This window comes from Lutra lutra, chromosome 12, assembly GCF_902655055.1.
Source record: "Lutra lutra chromosome 12, mLutLut1.2, whole genome shotgun sequence".
NCBI lineage: Eukaryota > Metazoa > Chordata > Mammalia > Carnivora > Mustelidae > Lutra > Lutra lutra.
In genome coordinates this window covers 41,708,221-41,728,750 of record NC_062289.1, presented here as the reverse complement: position 1 = coordinate 41,728,750, position 20,530 = coordinate 41,708,221, and the positions used below count along the sequence as shown (strand labels likewise).

The window sequence follows — 20,530 nt, the reverse complement described above, 5'->3', positions numbered from 1 at the left end:
TTCCCTTTGTACCATTCATGGAAAAGTTAATATGTATCATTTTTTAACAGTAATATTGGATATATCCTATTTATTTTTAGGTAAAACAAAAACTCTTGAGTTAGGAGGTTCCTGGGTAGCTCAGTGAGAAATCTGCTTCTTCCTCTCCCTCTGCTCCTCCCCTCATTCCTGTACACGCATGCTCTGTCTCTCTCTCTCTCTCTCTCTCTGTCAAATAGATAAAATCTTTTTAAAAAATCTCCTGAGTTAATGATTTTTTCAAACTTATGAATATCTTCCAATACACTAAATGTCTTCTTAACATTCTAAAATTTTTCTTTTTTTAAAAAAAGGATTTTATTTATTTGAGAGGGAGAGAGACAGAGAGTGTGTGAGCACGAGTGGGGGAGGGGCAGAGGGAGAAGCAGACTCCCTGCTGAGCAGGGCAGCCCAGTGTGGGGCTCTATCCCAGAACCCCAGGATCATGACTTGAGCCAAAGGCAGATGCTTGACCGACTGAGCCACCCAGGTGCCTCTATTCTAAATACTTCTAATTCTAAGAAATGGTTGAAAAATATTCAATTCTCTTTTACCCTTTTATCTTAAATAATTTTTTTCTGAAAAACTGTAATTTAGTCATAAAGTCAATAGTCTATACGCCAAGAGGAGTTTGTACAGAAAATGTCACATGGTGTGATATAATTATCACATACAACTATAAAGCAACCTCTCCAAGCCAGATGGACATTGACTGATAGGGTGTTGCCTCATGCATATGGTGCTCAGATTAAAGGATTTAGCCCCTAATGGGATCCTTGCTGGTACCTTTTTACATTATCAAGGGTCCATTTGCAACCCACAGATTTTACCAAAAGGTTTAGATGATCAGATTTACTCCAGCTTTCATCATCAAAGATGCCGCTTGAATGGTACCACCCTGTGAAAGGTACTTCACTGGCATACGCAAAGATAGGAGCCATTTTCCAAGATATGTTCTAAAACATATTTATTATTTCAATATGAATGTGGTAAGCAAAATAATGCCCCCCCCCCCACAAGATGCTATATTCTGTTTCTCAGAACCTGAGAATATATTACTTGACATAGCAAAGGAGACTTTGCAGGTATGAATAAGTGAGAGGTTTTTCCCTGGAATGTCATGAGGTCGTTATAAGATGCAGGCAGGAGGCTCGGCACAGAGAGGAATGCAGGCAGCCTCTAGAAGCTGGGAAAGGCGAGGAATGGATCCTCTTCTTCAGCCTCCAGAAGGAATTCAACCATTGATTGTAATCCCTCAGGCCCCATTTCAGACCTCTGACCTCCAAACTACAAGATAATAAATTTGTGTTGTTTTAACCCACTAAATTTGTAGTGATTTGTTACAGTTGCAATAGGAAACTAATACAGTGGGTTGTATCATTTGGCTTAAGAGAATCAATAAACTGTAATATTTGAGAGCGTAGGCTTTGAATTTATACGGGCCTACTTAGTTAGAATCGGCTGCTCCTGTCACATACGACCAGGCTTGGCGATTAACATCCTCAAGCCTAAATATTTCTCCTTTGTAAGATGGGTTTTGAAAATAGAGTTTTTGAGGGGTACCTGGGTGGCTCAGTGGGTTAAAGCCTCTACCTTCAGCCCAGGTCATGTTCTCAAGGTCCTGCGATCAAGCCCCACATCAGGCTCTCCGCTCGGCGGGGAGCCTGCTTCCTCCTCTCTCTCTGCCTGCCTCTCTGCCTACCTGTGATCTCTCTCTCTGTCAAATAAATAAATAAAATCTTTAAAAATTAAAAAAAAATAGAGTTTTTGAAAAGAATAAAGGAGGTATTTGTAAAGCACTTTAAATAGTACTAATTCTTAACAAGGCCCTGCTCCAAATCTTAGCCACTGTAATCATGCACTCTGAATATACTATGTTCACTATTTTTTAACTTGTCAGAGGAATCCTGGAACCACCTTGACTTAGGTAACTGTTATTGTCCCCTTGTTGGCAGGAAGGAAATGAAACATCAAAACAGAATTGAACCAAGTTATCCAGAGCCACTCTCAGGATTTTATGGTTAAATATGAAGCAAAGATAGAAGTGCTGAATCTGGAAAATATGATCCATCTATAATATGGCAAGATGGAGGGAAGAATAGAAGATTGAATTGTAACTTGGTTCACATTTTTTTTAAATATTCTTTTTCAGAAACAAAAGCATAATCAGGCAATTTGTAGTCAGCTTTCTATTATAGATACCAAATCATACTCTTGGAAAACTTGAAGGTAATTGACTTTTTATTCATTTTTAAATACCTGGAGCAGTAACTTCAACCTACCTTATAAAACAAATGTGGCTTTTTATTTTCACATCAGGATATTTTTAAAAGGTTAGTGTGAAGTGCCTATAAATATGCAAAGATCTCAACAGCTAAGACAAACATCTCAGTAAATAACTTAATTGAGCTGTGAATATTTAGTGATTGAAATCCGATTACTTTGTGGCTTAATTTGTGTACTGCTTGACTGCTCTGCAGTTTCAGGCAATTTAACAATGTAGACAGTATATGAAGATGGAATGTTAAATAGTGACTGAGCCATTCGAAGTAAAAATGTCTATGTTGTGTTCATTTTTTTAAGCATACTACTGAGTAGGACGCACACTCAATTCAAAGACTTCAAGTAGACAGAATATATACGTCACGGAAGGCACAGATTCTCTGCCCCCACATCTTCGGATAATTAGTTTTACCTTCTTGTTGAATTTTTGGTGATCATTAGGCTCATAAAGATTAATAGCACAGCACACAAAATCACTTTCACTCCCGTAAAATACAGTTTACTATATACGGAGGGTCAGAGAGTTTTTGTGATGACCTAATGCTTTCAGAAGAGATGTGGAGTACCAACTCTTTTGAGAGATTTCTTGTTGTCCTTAAACCCAACTAAGTGAGTTTCTGATATTTTACAGAACTGTATACCCAGATATTGAATTTTAAGAGATTGGTAATAAGTTAGGTCGATAAAGACAGCAAATATGGACATTGCATGCCAAACAAACTGAGTCTTTTCCTCGGTGTGTCCTTTTATAAGCACATTCCAGAATATGGCTTCTATCATCATTTCATTTTATTCTTTCTTCAAAATAAAGCTGTAATTTCTATCCATTTCTACCCTTGGCATTCTACCTAAGCCACTTGGATTAATGCAAAAATTCCAGTTTTCTACACCCATCTCCTATCCCCCTCATTCCATTCTTCCCACAGAGGCCAAATGATCTTTTCAAAAACCAATCATTTTACTATCATCTCAAAACCTGTCAATGTCTTCTTGTTAAACAGTTAGGAAAAAAATCCAAAATCCTTACAATGAGCCTCAGGGTCCTGCTATGCTGACTTCTACCTACACTTTATTTATACCAATATATCCACATATTACTATTGCAACTTATGATCAATATCACAATATCAGTAAGATCTTATGTCATGAGAACTCTCTAAAAACTGGATCAGCACTTTTTGATTTAGGTTGGCCACACCTTCAGGATTCACTAGATACATGTGACATTCAGGCCACACAGCGCAGTTCCAGAGAACCAACCAGTTGATGTCAACAAGTGAACCCAATGAGGAGAAACGTAGGTCATGGCATACATTGCTTCCTTCACAAACAAGAAAATATTTTTCTAGAGTCAAAGAAAATGCCTAAAAAGGAAAATCTTCTCTCCAAACTAATAAGTATTCATTTCTAAGCTAAATCATTTTATGTCAATATAAATTAAAAGTGGCTATCCAATAAATTCTAATACTTTACATTTAATAGTCGTTCCTTTTTCGAATATTAACTTTTCACTTTACAAAGATTCCATATGAGTGTAACAAATTATGAAGCTTCAATATAGCTATCTCATACTAAATGTGCCTTTACCAAAAAAATATTTCATTAAAACTGTTTTGGCATTTATAATCAAATTAAAGCAACAGTAAACACAACAACAAGTTCATAATTACTGTGATAAATGTGGACTGATTGTAGGGGCTAATAACATCCATCCTTAATAGATGGTAAGATTCTATAAAGGGAACTTAAAATTAATTTAAACACTTTCTAATTCCTAATTTCAATCATTTTTAAAGGCTGAAAACTACTAAAACTGATCGCAATGTACACAAAACTACACTCAATTCATTCTGCCTGAGTTAGCTTTTTGTCTGGTTGATTAAACTTTTTTGGCTTTTCTATTGCTGAGAACTCAGCAGTTGTTCATATATGAAAGGCCATTTAAATTTGGTGGTTTTAAATGGTCATTTGGACTTACTAAATAACGTTATAAATGCCAGTATCTATATTGCAGTGATCGTTTAGCAACTAATGGGTCATCTATTCCCATGGTAGGGGGGAAAAAAAAACAAAAACCTCTTCAAGTTAGTCAATGGTCACAGGCACAGACAGAAATAGGATTTTAAGTATAACTTCACCTAAACCCTCTATATCTCAAACACAGAATTAATATGAGTTGTTGATACTCTGAAGTGAGAAGCTGTTGTTGGCAAATTACTAGAACAGAGCCCAGTTATAAGGGGTTAGCAAACTGTTTTTTCCATACTAACATGTTTTAGCTCCACCTTGGATAGGCGATTTATTTAGTTCTTGATAAAAGCAAGGTTATCCTTGTCTGTCCATCAGGTGTAATTTCATGTTTCAAGTAGAGACAGCTTTCCTTAAAGCCACCTGTGACCCCAAGCTTCAAGTGCCTTCTCCCTTTATCATAAATAGAGTCCCATATACTCCTCTGTCCCTCGAGGCCCCCTCCGAGGTACAATTTCATATCGCTCTTCCAGTTTGATTCCAATCTTCCCAACCTTCTTTTCAGTCTCTTAGGTCTTCAGATGATGTTTCTAGATCCTTCCTCCATTGCCATCTTCTGTCTTAATTCACACATCCTTTCCAGAGAGTATCGTTCCCCTGAACTTTCTGCCTATGATCAATCTCTCCTCTTTCAGTTAAGTTTTTGTGGCATTATAAGAATAACCTTCCCAAGATCGATATGTTCTTCTGCATATTCATGAGGAAACCTGTTATCTTGTGGAAACAGCTATTTTGGCGGTCTTCAAATTTTGCAGAAGATACAGAAGTTTCTCCAACAGAATGTGGGGAAGAAACGGACACTGGTGTCTATAAAGCAGCATTTCTCAACCCCAGCTGTGTGTAGGAATCACATGCTAGGACTGGGGTGCACCTCCAAGATTCTGATCGAAGTTGCCCAGGGTGAGGCCCAAGCATCTGTATTTCTGGATGTGATTGTAATGTGTATTCAAGGATAAAAATCCACCCCATAGTGTCAGATTATAGGACTCTAGGCAAAAAGAACAGCCTTGGGTACCCAAAGTACTGGCTTAGGGACCATCGGGAAAAAGAAGGTACAGAGACCTGATGACATGTGGGAGACTTGCCTGGGAGCAGGGCACGGAGAATAGCCAGGAAAGCTGGCAACCAGGGAATATAGGAAGACTGTCCGTGTTAGAACCCATGAGCCTTTGTTGAGCAATTTATACTCAGAATTAAACCAGAGTGATTAACAGAAAGACTTCAGGGAGGTATTTTGGAACTTAAACTAGCAGCATAATATAAATTAAAATAATGGGTCAAGCCAGAAATAATTAAAAAATATATCTTGTCATATGTTCAAGGGAATAATTAACTTAGAAAGAGATGGTCAAAGTTAATGTGCAAACAAGTCGATAAAAAAAAAAAAATTTCCTCTCTGGACCCTGCAACAGCCTCTACCCATTTGCCTCTTCCCCTTCCTTTCACAGAACAACCAGCATCTCAGAAATCTTGTCCTTCTTCTTGACTTCCAATTCACTCATCCACCCACTGGGACGCTGAAGCCACTTTTGGCAAGACCGAAAGTGAGCTTTTTATTGATAAATCCCACGGACCTCATTCAATAATCTTACAGAGACTACAGCAGGTTTGAACAGAATTGACTACTCTCTTCAATTCCTCTTTCCTTGGCCTTTGTGATGCTGCTATCTTGTTGATTATCCTCTTCTAGCTTTTAGGAAAATCTTACTATGCTTTCATAAGTTAACCTGTACCTTAATGTTCTGTTCTTATTGTTGTCAGGATCCTGTCATTGGCTACACCTTACACACCACACTTACCCAGGCATTTTCACCAATCCCTACGGTTTCAACTACTCTCAAAAGGCTGATAACACACACTGCTTTTACTCCTACCCAAACTTCAAGGCCAGGCTCTAGAATTTGCATGTTCTCTTGTGTTGTTTTCAGACACTTTACACTCAATATGTTAAAAAAAATGAATTTATGATCTTTCTCCCAATTTGTATTACCAGATTATCCTAGTCATCCTAGTCAGAATTAAGAAACCGTTCTTGATTTATATTTTTCTCTCTCCCCTAATATATATATTATACATACATTGAGCAAGATTATATATATATAAACTAAAAGCTTTGACACAATCTGAAATTTTGCTTGAAAATGCAGAATCTCAACCCTCACCCCAGACCTGCTAAATAGGAATCTGTTTTTTGTTTTGTTTTGTTTTTCCAATATTCTCTGTTTATTCTCCATACAGTAAAGTTTAAGGGACACTGTTCTATAATTCATGCCTTGGAAACTCTCTGATTCAACTCCTTCTCTCCACTTCTGCTGCTGCTGTCATAATGAAGGCCATGAGTTCTGAAAATGAGGTGCATGTTACAATCACTTGGAGGTTTTTGTTTTTTTTTTAAATACCCATGCCAGTTTCTACCCCTGGAGACTCTGACTTCATTAATCTATAGCAGAGATGTAATTTTGAATCAAGAATCAGTAATTTTGGAATCAATAATTTAAAAAAACTCCTCAAGTTGTTTTACTCTGTAACCAACACTGAGAATCACTCATTAAGGCCATAATCACCTTTCAACTAGATTATTATAAAAGTTTCCTAACTGATGTCTCCATCTTCAGTCTTTCCAATTTTCCTTCTTCCTAATAGAATGATATTTCTTAAAATCTGGGTTTAGAGCTTTTCAGTAACTTATGTTGACTGCATGTTAAGCATATACACTAAAGCACAACACTCATGGCCCTCCTTCATCTGTCCCCTGCTTATTCATCCAAAGCCATTTCCCACCATGAACTATCCTTCCCTGTGTTCTTCTGTATCACAGTCAACTGAATGAATTGCAGTTTACCAAATGGGCCATGGTTGTTTTTGTCTCTGCATCTGCTTTTTTGTTAACAGCTTTATTGAGGTCTGAAAGATATGCAAAGAACTATACATATTCAATCTGTACAATTTGATGGGTTTGGACATAGGCAAACACCCATGATACCACCACCACAATATAGATAGATAGACAGATAGATATAGATATATAGATATATAGATATGTAGATATATAGATATATCCAACACCTTTCAGAGTAGCCTTGTGTCCCCTTTGTTTTCATGTACTTATGTTTTTTGTGTAGATGTGTGTTTTGTGTGTGTGTGGCAAGAACACTTCACCTGAGAGCTACTCTCTTAAAAAAATGTTGAAATACACAACTCTCAGCAATTTATAACTTCACTGTGCTCATCTACAGTGAGAAGACTTTTATTATAATAACAGAAAGTAAAATGAATTATTTTGACAATCCATTGAACTTTGGTAGTAAGAAATTCCTAATTTTCCCAACTAAACTTCTCCTAAGAACAGTATCTGTTGAGACTTCCCTACTCAAAGGAGATACACGAATCATTTGATGGACACTATCAGAATATAGAGGGGCACCTGGATGGCTCAGTTGTTCAGCATCTGCCTTTGAATGCGTCATGATCTCAGCATCCTGGGATCGAGCCCCACATTGGGCTTCCTGTTTAGTAGGGAGTTTGCTTCTCCCTCTCCCACTCTCCCCACTTGTGTTCTCTCTCTACCTGTGTTTCTCTCTGTCAAATAAAAAAATAAAATCTTAAAAAAATAATAGAACTTAAAAATTTAAACTATATTAAAAGGAGGATATTATGTAACATAATGAAATTTTGTTACAGTGTATTTACTGAACATTCGTTGAGGATTTCCTGTATGTTAGGCACTGTGGAAGATATTAAACCAGTTCCTGACATTAAAGATATTAATATATGGGGAAAATAAAACATGCACGCAACAATACCTAATACTGACTTAGTACTTTCTGTTAGACAGTGTATATAATCCTCATTTCAACTCTAGACATGATTAAAATATTTATATTATAGATGAAGACAGAAAATTTTCTTAATTTTCTCAAGGGTATCCAGCTAACAAGTGGGAGAGGTCAAATTCAAACCAGGTACTGTCTAACTCCCAAAGCCCCACTCCTACACACTGCCCTCTGCTAATTCTTTACAATCAAGGGCTGATGTCTAAATGTCATCTGAGTGCTTCATGCCTTGGCAGTATAATAATCTCCCAATCTTACAGTCAAACAAGAAGCTAATTATCCTAAGATAAAAATTCACTCAGTCTTTTGATGCTGAAAATTTAGATACTTGGACACATCTGGTTGATTCACAGAACTTTTACTTTTCATCCAGATTGCTTGTCATTATAAATGCCATAACATAAACACAACCAAACTTGAACTGCTCAAGCTTTTCTAAATGGACCTCAAAGCACTCATTGCTCTTTCAGAAGTGTAATGTTGATTTTGATGCACTATCGGCTTCTGTGTGAGAGCCTATAATTAAAAACTTACAATGCTTCATTACAAGGATATAAACTAGAAAATGGAAAGTTGTATTGGTGAGAAATCTTAACATGCTTTCTTTCTGAAGAGCCCAGAAAAATGAGTACTATCACTGCTGTTGCAGTCACCTCTGTGGACTGAGGAACTGCTGTTAATCCAACACCTTTGGCTCTGAATAAGAGGAATGGAGACCCAGGCTCCTGGTACCGAAGGCAAAGCATATCAAAAGAAAAGTTATGACAACAAAGTCAAGACAGGGAAGCTACAGGATTAAGAACTTGTGTTGTTGTTTTTTTCCCCAAAAAGACCTATTACGGTGTGTGTGCTAGGTGGTTCCATAATGGCGCCACACCCTGTTATTTCACAAGGTCTATTCCTGGCTTCTTAGAATAGAGATGCTAGCATTAAATTTTTGCTTGAAGAATATCCTAATGAGTCAGATTTTTCCTTTGTGTGGAACCTCCCGCTCACCCTATTCCTTCTACCTTGATAGTTTCAGGTTCTTTCCTTCCAAAGAAGGGTTTTGGCTATTTATCAAGCTAATTGTCTAACAGATATCATTGCTCATACATTTATGTATCCTTTTTTATTTAAACCTATCATTTTTCAAAACATATCACTAACTTGATGTGTGGCATCTATCCATCTAACTAATTAATCACTTGATAATATTATTTGCCAACTGACGACCATAAACAGAGAACACACAAATTTGATCAAACACGTTTCCATGCAGTTAAAATCATATCAACAATTCTTTGGAGGGTTCATTGTGTGTTACCCACATGAATAGGAATGAAATGATTCATCATAATACCCCAGCAGTAGCCAAATATATAACTATAAGAATTTTCTGTTTCGTTTGCTTGCTTACTTAATTTTAGAGTTATCTTTCAAAAGTGGAAAGTAGTGTGATAGAGTGTGCACAAAAATATTTTGCATGTTTGTTTGGTTTGGGTTTTTTTTTTTTTTTTTTGCCCGTGTGAATAGAGTTATCTTGCTTTGTAAAATCCACCATTCTTTGTTGTAAAATCAGAAATTAATAATGGGAGAAAAAGGAGAAAGAAGAAAGAAAAAAACTAAATGAGAAAGGGTAGAAGGTGAGATGATCACATACAACCCCAAGAACACCCAACAAGAAGTTAACTTTTCTAAAGAACGAGTCCTAGAGTAGAATTCCATCTCCAGTACTTGTATACACTGATTCCTTACCTAGCATGAACTCTAGAAATATTGTCAATGGTGATTTTTAATCCTGAATTTGGAGTAATTACAACAAACAATAGATTTACTAGCCTTGATAAAAGGAAAAGATTGAACCAGAGTGTACAAAAATAAAAAGTTAAAAAAGTAGATCATCAGGAAAGCACATGAGAATTCATGGCAGTGCAGAATCAGGTAAAAGATGAAGTTTCAAAGGGGGTGAGCATAGAAATATATTCTTTAGTTACATGTAAGGAAAGCTTTCAGCAGTTACTTAAAGTATAGATATTGGAACTAATATTAAATGATCTACTTACCTAGAGATGTGTCTTTTTTTTTTTTTTAAGATTTTTTTTTTTTATTTATTTGTCAGAGAGAGAGAGGAGAGCGAGCGAGCACAGGCAGACAGAATGGCAGGCAGAGGGAGAAGCAGGCTCCCCGCCAAGCAAGGAGCCCGATGTGGGACTCGATCCCAGGACGCTGGGATCATGACCTGAGCCGAAGGCAGCTGCTTAACCAACTGAGCCACCCAGGCGTCCCATGTGTCTTTTTAATTTTAATTCCATTATAGGTAACAAACAGTGTTATATTAGTTTCAAGTGTACAGTAAGTGACTCAGCACTTCCATACCTCACCCAGTGCTCATCAGATGTGCACTCCTCAATCCTCATCACGTTTCCTCCATCCCCCTGACCCACCTCCCCTCTGGTAACCATCAGTTTGTTTCCTATAGTTAAGAACCTCTTTTTTTGTCTTGTCTCTCTTTCTCTCTCTCTATCTTTTCCCTTGTTCACTTGTTTTACTTCTTAAATTCCATCTATGAGTGACATTGTAGTATGGTAGCTGTCTTTCTCTGATTCTTTTCACTTAGCATGATACATTCTAGCTCTATCCATGTTTTTGGAAAGGGCAAGATTTCATTTTTATGGCTAAATATTATTCCATTATATATATCTCACTCTTTCTTATCCATTCATCTATCATCAACGTGGGCTGCTTCCATAATTTGGTTATTGTAAATAATGTTATATAAACACAGGGATACATGTATCCCTTTGAATTAGTGTTTTTGTATTTTGGGGGTGAATACCCAGCAGCACATTACTGGATTGTAGGGTAGTTCTGTTTTTAACTTTTTTAGGTTCTTCCATACTGTTTTCCACAGTGGTTGTACCACTTTGCATTCCCACCAACAGTGGAAGAGAATTCCTTTTTCTCCACACCCTCAGCAACACTTGTTTCCTGTATTTTGACTTTAGCCATTCGGACAGGTGTGAGCTGACATCTCATTGTGGTTTTGATTTGCATTTCCCTGATGATGAGCAATGATGAGCATCTTTTCATATGTCTGTTGTTCATCTGTTTATTTTCTTCTTTATATGTCTGTTCAAGTCTTCTGCCCATATTTTAATTGGATTATTTATTTTATGGTTGTTGAGTCTCAAAAGTTCTTTATATATTTTGATTACTAACCCTTTATCAGATAAATCATTTGCAAATACCTTCTCCCACTCAGTAAGTTGTCTTTTAGTTTTATTGTTTCCTTCACTGTGCAGAAGCTTTTTATTTTGTTGTAGTTCCAATAGTTTATTTTTGCTTTTATTGTCCTTGCTTCAGGAGACATACTGAGAAAAAATGTTGCCACAGCCTGTGTCAGAGGCCTCACTGCCTGTGCTCTCTTCCAGGATTTTGATGGTTTCAGATCTCACATTTAGGTCTTAACCCATTTTTAATTTATTTTTGTGTATGGTATAAGAAAATAGGGGTGCCTGGGTGGCTCAGTGGGTTAAAGCCTGTGCCTTCAGCGCAGGTCATGATCCCACCGTCCTCAGATCGAGCCCCACATAGGGCTCTCTGCTCAGCGGGGAGCCTGCTTCCCCCTCTCTCTCTACCTGCCTCTCTGCCTACTTGTGATCTCTGTCAAATAAATAAATAAATAAAATCTTTTTTTAAAAAAAGAAAATATTCCAGTTTTATTCTTTTGCATGTAGCTGACCAGTTTTTCCAACACCATTTGTTGAAGAGACTGTCTTTTTCCCATTGGATATTCTTTCCTGCTCTGTCAAAGATTAATTGACTATATAACTGTGGGCTTATTTCTGCGTTTTCTATTCTACTCCATTGATCTCTGTGTCTATTTTTATGCCAGTACCATACTTTTTAGATCCCTACAGCTTTATAATATAATTTGGAGTCTGGAATTGTGAGAAATATGTATCTTAATTATAATTTGTTGTGTTCATTGATGTTAACCTGTGACTTGACCACCTGATAAAATACATGAAATTCAACCATATGGTTCCATTTATTCCCAGTTACTTCTTCTGGTTTTCTTTTTTTATTACTGAGATTTTTAATGAGATAATTGTAGATTCATAGGTAGTTATAAGAAATGATACAGAGAGAACCCTTGTACAATTTTTCATTTTCTCTGGAATAAATGCGCAGGAGTACAGTTGCTGAGTCATATGGAGGTTGCATGTTTGGTTTTATTAGAAACCACCAAACTATTTTCACTTCTTATTTTAACCATTCTGACAGGTGTGTAGTGATATCTTGTGGTTTTAATTTGCATTACTTTGAGGTATGATGATATTGAACATCTTTCACATTCTTATTTGTCATCTGTATTATCTTCTTTGTTAATATATCTATTACGTTTTGCTCATTTTCTAATTATGTTATTTGGTTTTATACTGTTGAATTGCAGGTACTCTTTATATACTCAAAATACTAGTCCTTTTTTGGAGATGAGATTTGGAAATGCTTTCTCCCAGTCATAGTTAATCCTCTCATCCAATCCCCATGGACTTTCACAGAGGAAAAAGTTTACATTTTAATGAGTACCAATTTATCAATTTCAGCTGTGCTTTTAGAATTCTTAAGTAAGCGCTAGATCCCAAAGATTTTCTCCTATGTTTATGAAAGTTATATATCTTTATGTGTTACATTTAACTCTTTATGATTTATTTTCAGTTCATCTTTGTATAAGTTCTGCATTTTAGGTCAAGGGTCTTTTTGTTTGCTTTTTGTTTTTGTTCATGTTTTTCCCATGCAAATGTCAGACAGCATTTGTCCAAAGGCTATTTTTCCTTCATTGAATTGATTTCATACCTTTGTCAAAAATCAGCTGGGTCTATTTGTGTGGATGTATCTCTGGTGTTCTTTTCTGATCCACTGATCTACATGCCTATTCTTCTATCAGTACCACATTGTCTTCATTACTATAGCTGAAAGATAAGGCTTAATACCAAGTAGAGTAATTCTTCCCACTTTATTTTTCTTTGTAAAGGTGATTTTACAACAATCTTGCCAAAAGAAATTTTAGAATGAATATGCCTGCCCCATCAAAAAAAATAATAATTATTATTTTTTTTAAATCTTGCTGAAATTTTTTATATAGTTTGCTTGATTTATTTTTAAAATACCAAGAGCTACTTCAGTTATTACTAACAACTGATTTTTTTAAAAAAGACAGGCTCCTAGACAGATGCAGGTTATCTTGAGGAACGTGTTCTTGTTCAGATGTTCCGCAAATTATATAAGGGTATGGCCAGGCGTTGTTCAAGTAGTGAGATAATAGGTCACAATGTCATACATCTGGTAGTTCAGTAATCAATACTTTTTTTATTTCATATACACAGCCATGGTATAAACACAGGATGAGCTTTGCTGCTCTTCAGTCACACATCTTGTGAAAAGGGAATAGTAAATAGTAAACCTGTCTATTTTCATACTCTCACAGAACTAAGATTAGGATGAATTTATCTGTTCTCTTCTTTGGAAAGAGAACTGGTATCTTGACAAACAGTCATAATTTTACAATGTTTAATTTTAAGCTTTTATTCACATTCATCATAATTAGAATCAAAATTCTCCTTTAGAAAATCAAATGGACTGTAATTAGGAATTGATGAGATATTTGGCAGAACCACAGACCCTTCTGGGTCACTTTCAGCATGTTCTTTGTGAAGAGCCATCCACATGAAGCAGCTGGGGTTCCAAAAGGACATTTGACTGGTAAATTGACTTGATTGATTCAAATTTGATTACATACCAGAAACACATTTAGTTCAAGTTAAGCACATTAATATATATCCGTTAGAATAAAGACCCAATTGCTTCTTTGTTATTCATTAATGAAACTTAATGACTTCAACAAAACATTAATGAAGAAAAAATATTGGCTTGCATAATTCATTTGGAAAAATTAATTAATTGTTGTATTAAGGGCAGCCTGTTCCACAAAGTAATTACAGAGGCTTTGATGGAGAATTGCTTTATGTCATTTATTTAGCAGGCTGTTGTTTACCTTTTTCATTTTATATTGATTTGTTATGCATATAGTTTTTTCCCCTACAGAAGGAAATAAAGTCAATTTACAGTGATGATGTGACTATGTTCTTACCATTGGTAAGGTGATTACATTTTATTGTGTTTACTAAACACTACATGCATTACAAAGATGGTAATGTTCTACCCAACTAGATTTTCAACAATAATATCTGACAAATAATGTCCTTATTTAGTAGATGACTAGAAGGCAGAAATGAAATAAAATAAACTTTAGCAAGTTAGCATTATGACTCTTTTTTTGATTAGGCAATGCCATGGTTTGTTAATATTACAACATAAAAGTACGAAACTAAATATTTAATAAGAAAATTGCAATATTTAATATTTTCTGAAATGCAGTGTCAAGGGCCATATGAATGAATAATTAAACATAAAGCTGAATCAATAGTTTAGATTTCTAATTTTCTTTCACTTCTGTTTTCTTCTATGACTTTGATCTACACACTAAAACTCATTGTATCTATTTATGTAAAATAGAAACATTAACAGAAAAATTCTGTTAGTATAGACTAATGTACTTAATTGGTTTGACAATTAATATGATCATAAGAATTAATATTATTAAGATTAATCCTTAATATAATGTTCATTAAGTTATTTTTTCATGAGCTACAACTAGGAAAGAGCAGATAATTTGTTTTAAATTAAAAACAGGTGATCAAAAGCTAACCTTCTTTTAGAAGATAATTCATTATCTGCTGTGAATAAATGAAAGCATTTCTACATTGAATTGGCTCAAAGAGACTTCCATTCCATCACAGTGTAGATTATTTTACAGGTAATAGCAAGACCACTTGCATAATGGTACCATGTTTCATTAAGATAAAAAAAGATAAAACCTGAAGTAGTCGCATTCCTGAATAAATCAGCCCGGCTCTCTGTTGATCAGCTTTAGCTTTTTCATTACCTTATGGATATGATGGATATTTTTCAAAACCTGGTTTAGACAAACTGTTCAGAATAGAATGAGTTCTCCTGATCAAAAGAGAATTAAGGTGAAAATAGATGTTCTCCCTCTCCCCCGCCCCCCCCCCATGGAAATATTTAAGAATAAGACAATTATTTCTCCGAACTGTTAAGTCCTCTCAGGATTTTTCTCCTTCATACATTATGCAGCAACTATTTTAAACTCATCCTATCTCATAGGGGTGAAAGCTAGAGAAAATAAATGAAGGAATGACACTTAATATCATTCTTTCCGGGGGAACTGGCACAGGTCGGCTCGAGTCCCTCATTTCTATTAACGCCACAGAAGCAAATAGTTCAGACCTTTTTTTAAACATCATCTCCCCACTTTATTCATTTCTCAAGTAACCACCGGATGGCAGCATAGGACGATAAATCAGAATTGATCACTTAATTCAAAATCATCCACTAGAGGTTATTAATCAGACGTGAATCCTTTTGGTGCCTAACACATGGAACTAGTAACAAATTCATTCGTGGGGAAAATGTGTGTGATATTTAGTCCATCTTTGTGTGGTTGCAATGACACCTCACCAAGTAACTTCTCAACTGAGTCCAGTAGAAAACATAACAGCATCTGCCTTTTATGCTGTAGTGTCTTGTAGGGTCACGGCGTTATCACTGTGAACACGAATTTGCAGTGAGAAGTATTAGCACTTCAAGAAATGTAAAATATCCGTCCATGACAGTCTTACGGTTTGCTCTTTTTTTTTTTTTTAAGGATTTTTTTTTAAGATTTTTATTTGTTTATTTGACAGACAGAGATCACAAGTAGTCAGAGAGGCAGGCAGAGAGAGAGAGAGGAGGAAGCAGGCTCCCCATGAGCGGAGAGCCCGATGTGGGGCTCGATTCCAGGACCCTGGGATCACAACCCGAGCAGAAGGCAGGGGCTTTAACCCACTGAGCCACCCAGGTGCCCCACGGTTTGCTTTTTTAGAAATCAATACCCAGTTTCCTGTCTCTGGTGCCATTTTCTTCCCTCATAAGAAAGAAACTCAAATGTACAAAAATCCATTCTGATTATATTAAGTTCTTTTGGCTCATTAACGTGGGATTTTTAATATTCCCATTATCTTCTCGCAGAACAGGATATAATTTATCTTCAAGCCAGATGAACTAGCCAAAGAATTTTAGATATTTTTTTAAAGTTTAAAAGTTGCAATATTTTCAAAAATTAGTTTAGATTTAGTATCACTACATTCTGTATTTTGTTACTTTACATATATTTCTTATTTCTTCACTTGCCTACGATCACTTCTAATGATACTGTCATGTTTAGAAATCCTTACTTAGGATTCCATTTTCCTTCCGATGTTGGAAAACACTATTCTGTAAGGAAATGCTCCATAAAAGATGTTCCACTTGAAGAATTCTACACACTTTTCCTTTTGAGAAAAGGAATACGTATTAACTGTTAAATCTCTGAAAAACCCTACAAAGAACTAATTTATCTTTAATAAATCCAGCTTTTAATTACTGTTATTGTCATGTACTAATAAATGCTGATTTAAAACATATAAGTTTACACTTCAAGATCCGTAATATCTCTTACATTCAAAACTGGCATTTAACGTCACAAATACTGATTATCCAATCCACTCAGTTGTTAACCCAAAATATTTAACCTTGAGGAAAATTTCTTCAAATTCCAAAATTCCCAAGACAATGATTTTAACCCTGTTTTGGATTAAATAATGTGTAATTCGGTTTATCTAAAATAAAATTTAAAAAATAAAATAATTTTTATCTGAAAATTGCGCACCATGTAATGACAACTTGGACCTAACCTTGAAAAATAACTTATCAATATATGTTGCCATCTAGTGGCCATTTCTTAAATCACAGTTTGGTCTAAACAGTGGACATTGAACTCAAAGGTGTTTCACAGTGATTCTATCCAGAAATAGAATTTTAGAGTAGATCATTATTGAACTCAAGTTAACTTATGATTCTGTTTAATTTCTATGAGAATTTTATTTCAGAAATCTATTTCGTTATTTCATTGATCAATTTTCTAAATATCTTGAGTGCGTCTAAGTGTAAAGAAGTTTACTGTTTTGTGGGGTTTGGGTGTTAAGGTGGTTTTGATCTGCCTGGTATATATATTTTATTTATATGCATTTAATTTACCATTTACCAATAATGTCAAGTTAGTGATTGTCACATTGCCTTTCAGAAGAAATAATAGTCATAACACATCAGCTAATGGCAAATAATAAAAATTAAACTTGGATTCAGTCCCCCAAGTGATGGAATGTGCCTAATTTAAGCCTTAAAAATAGTTATAGTTTGGGACGCCTGGGTGGCTCAGTTGGTTAAGCAGCTGCCTTCGCTCAGGTCCTGATCCCAGCGTCCTGGGATCGAGTCCCGCATCGGGCTCCTTGCTCGTCAGGGAACCTGCTTCTCCCTCTGCTTCTGCCTGCCATTCTGTCTGCCTGTGCTTGCTCTCTCTCCCTCTCTCTCTCTGACAAATAAATAAAAAAATAAAATCTTTAAAAAATAGTTATAGTTTCATTCGTTTAACAAATACTTTTTAAATTCCTACTTCGTGCCTTACTATATGCTCATTAGCAGAAATAAATAATAAACAGGATATACCAAATCTCTGCTTCATGGGCCTCTGCAGGAGGAAACAAACATTGAGAGATGATAAGAAATGGAGAGTACTTAATTGGAGTTTACCGAAGAATCAGTTGCATCTAAAAAAATAAATAAATAAAAATAAAAATAAAAAATAAAAAATAAGAATCAGTTGCATTCCTTCCCAGCCCCCTTCCTGAGTGTATTGGGGGAGAAGGGGTTTTCACACGTCCACCCATTTGTGTACCAGCAGCTATTTCTCTGCCTCTATTCCCTGCTGGTCCCAGCATGTATCATTCACCACAGTCAACCACAGGACTTAGTCAATGTGGGACAGCCCACCTTCCTTCACTGGTTTCCTCCTTGGTGTCTCAAAATACCAAGACAAAACACTGTAAGCATTCATAAGAGAGAACTAAATATTTAGGAATAAATAGAAAGACTTCCAACATACAAGAAAAACTGTACATTAACCATAATCATGACCATAGTCAAAAATGGTAAGTACCAAGAGGTGTAGGTCTCAGAACAGACGTCTCTGGGGTTGGAGCCAAATTCCTAGAAGTGCCATCCTGTCTTCAGCGTCATGTTCTTTGCAGATAACTCCTGACTTTGCAAACCCTTGTATGAACCTGTCTTGTCTGTACGAAAATCCCACACTCTTCAGGGGTGGGTCACCTCTAAGCCCCCATAGACATCCAACCAGAAACTGTCGTTCTCCAACGAGACTCCCCAAACTGTTAAGAATGGATGTCCACCCCTAAAGCCAGTTCCTTTTGGAGACAGTCCACCAGGGAGGCCTTCAGTGTTAATCTGTTCTTCTGGGGATCCAGCCAGCCAGCGATGAACCCAATGGAGACTTCTAGCACACAAGCATACACATATACGAACTATCAGGGCAAGAGAGCCTGAACTCACAATAAGAAAAAGACATATTTTCCCAAAACAACCCCTCAGTTGTCCACTTTCCAGAACGCTCGGTGAGACGCGGAGGAACGGCGGCTACCCGAGCTGCGCCCAGCAACGCGCTCCTTCCCGCTCCCCCACATCGGCCTCGGCCCTCTCACCGGCTATAGAAAATGGTGAAAGAAACCACTTACTATGATGTTTTGGGGGTCAAACCCAATGCCACCCAAGAAGAACTGAAAAAGGCCTACAGGAAACTGGCCTTAAAGTACCACCCTGATAAGAATCCAAATGAAGGAGAGAAGTTTAAACAGATTTCTCAAGCTTATGAAGTACTCTCTGATGCAAAGAAAAGGGAATTATATGACAAAGGAGGTGAACAGGCAATTAAAGAAGGTGGAGCTGGTGGTGGTTTTGGCTCCCCCATGGACATCTTTGATATGTTTTTTTTTGGAGGAGGAAGAATGCAGAGAGAAAGGAGAGGTAAAAATGTTGTGCATCAGCTCTCAGTAACCTTAGAAGATTTATATAATGGTGCAACAAGAAAACTAGCTCTGCAAAAGAATGTGATTTACGATAAATGTGAAGGCCGAGGTGGTAAGAAAGGAGCAGTTGAGTGTTGTCCCAATTGCCGAGGTACTGGAATGCAAATAAGAATTCATCAAATAGGACCTGGAATGGTTCAGCAAATTCAGCTGTGTGCATGGAGTGCCAGGGCCATGGGGAATGGATCAGTCCTAAAGATAGATGTAAAAGCTGCAATGGAAGGAAGATAGTTCAAGAGAAGAAGATTCTAGAAGTTCATATTGACAAAGGCATGAAAGATGGCCAGAAGATAACATTCCATGGTGAAGGAGACCAAGAACCAGGACTGGAACCAGGAGATATTATCATTGTTTTAGATCAGAAGGACCATGCTGTGTTTACTCGGCGAGGAGAAGACCTTTTCATGTGTATGGACATACAGCTGGTTGAAGCACTGTGCGGTTTCCAAAAGCCAATATCTACTCTGGACAACCGAACCATTGTCATCACCTCTCATCCAGGTCAAATTGTCAAGCATGGAGATATCAAGTGTGTGCTAAATGAAGGCATGCCAATTTATCGTAGGCCATATGAGAAGGGTCGCCTCGTCATCGAATTTAAGGTAAACTTTCCTGAGAATGGCTTTCTGTCTCCTGATAAACTCTCTTTGCTGGAAAAACTCCTACCTGAGAGGAAGGAAGTAGAAGAGACTGATGAAATGGACCAGGTAGAACTGGTGGACTTTGATCCAAAGCAGGAAAGACGGCGCCATTACAATGGGGAAGCATATGAGGATGATGAACATCATCCCAGGGGTGGTGTTCAGTGTCAGACCTCTTAATGGGGCCAATGAATAACACTGCTGGCATTTTATGTGCAGTAGTGAATGAGTGAAGGACTATAATCATAGCTCACTACTTGCTATTGTTTTTGTCTTAATATTCAACTATAGTAGTGTTTTAAAAGTTAAATGAAGAATAAACTCAAATATAAAAGCTCAAAAAAAAAATTGCACAGGCAATATTTTCTCTGTACCATAGAACAGAGGCAGTTCCTTTTGTCTTTTCTTTTTTTCTATTTTTTTATTTTTAAGCTATGTCCCAGGGCCTTCTATTGTGTAAGACAAGCAAGTAATAAGTTAAGTCCATTACAGGACCATATACCCTTTGACGACTATCTTTTAACTACATACTGACACAGAAGACATTTTGAAACTTCATCTTTTGGGAGCTTTCCCCTTTGTAAGCCAGATCACATTCATAAACAAGGCATCCTCTGGTCATTTGTTTAGGTAAAAGGAAGTAAAA

At 36.5% G+C, this 20,530-nt stretch overlaps 1 pseudogene; it reads left to right on the top strand.

Moving 5' to 3' along the window:
- The first annotated feature begins 18,805 nt into the window (after nucleotides 1–18,805).
- LOC125082566 (dnaJ homolog subfamily A member 1-like) lies at nucleotides 18,806–20,232 on the top strand (annotated as a pseudogene).
- Nucleotides 20,233–20,530: the final 298 nt, after the last annotated feature.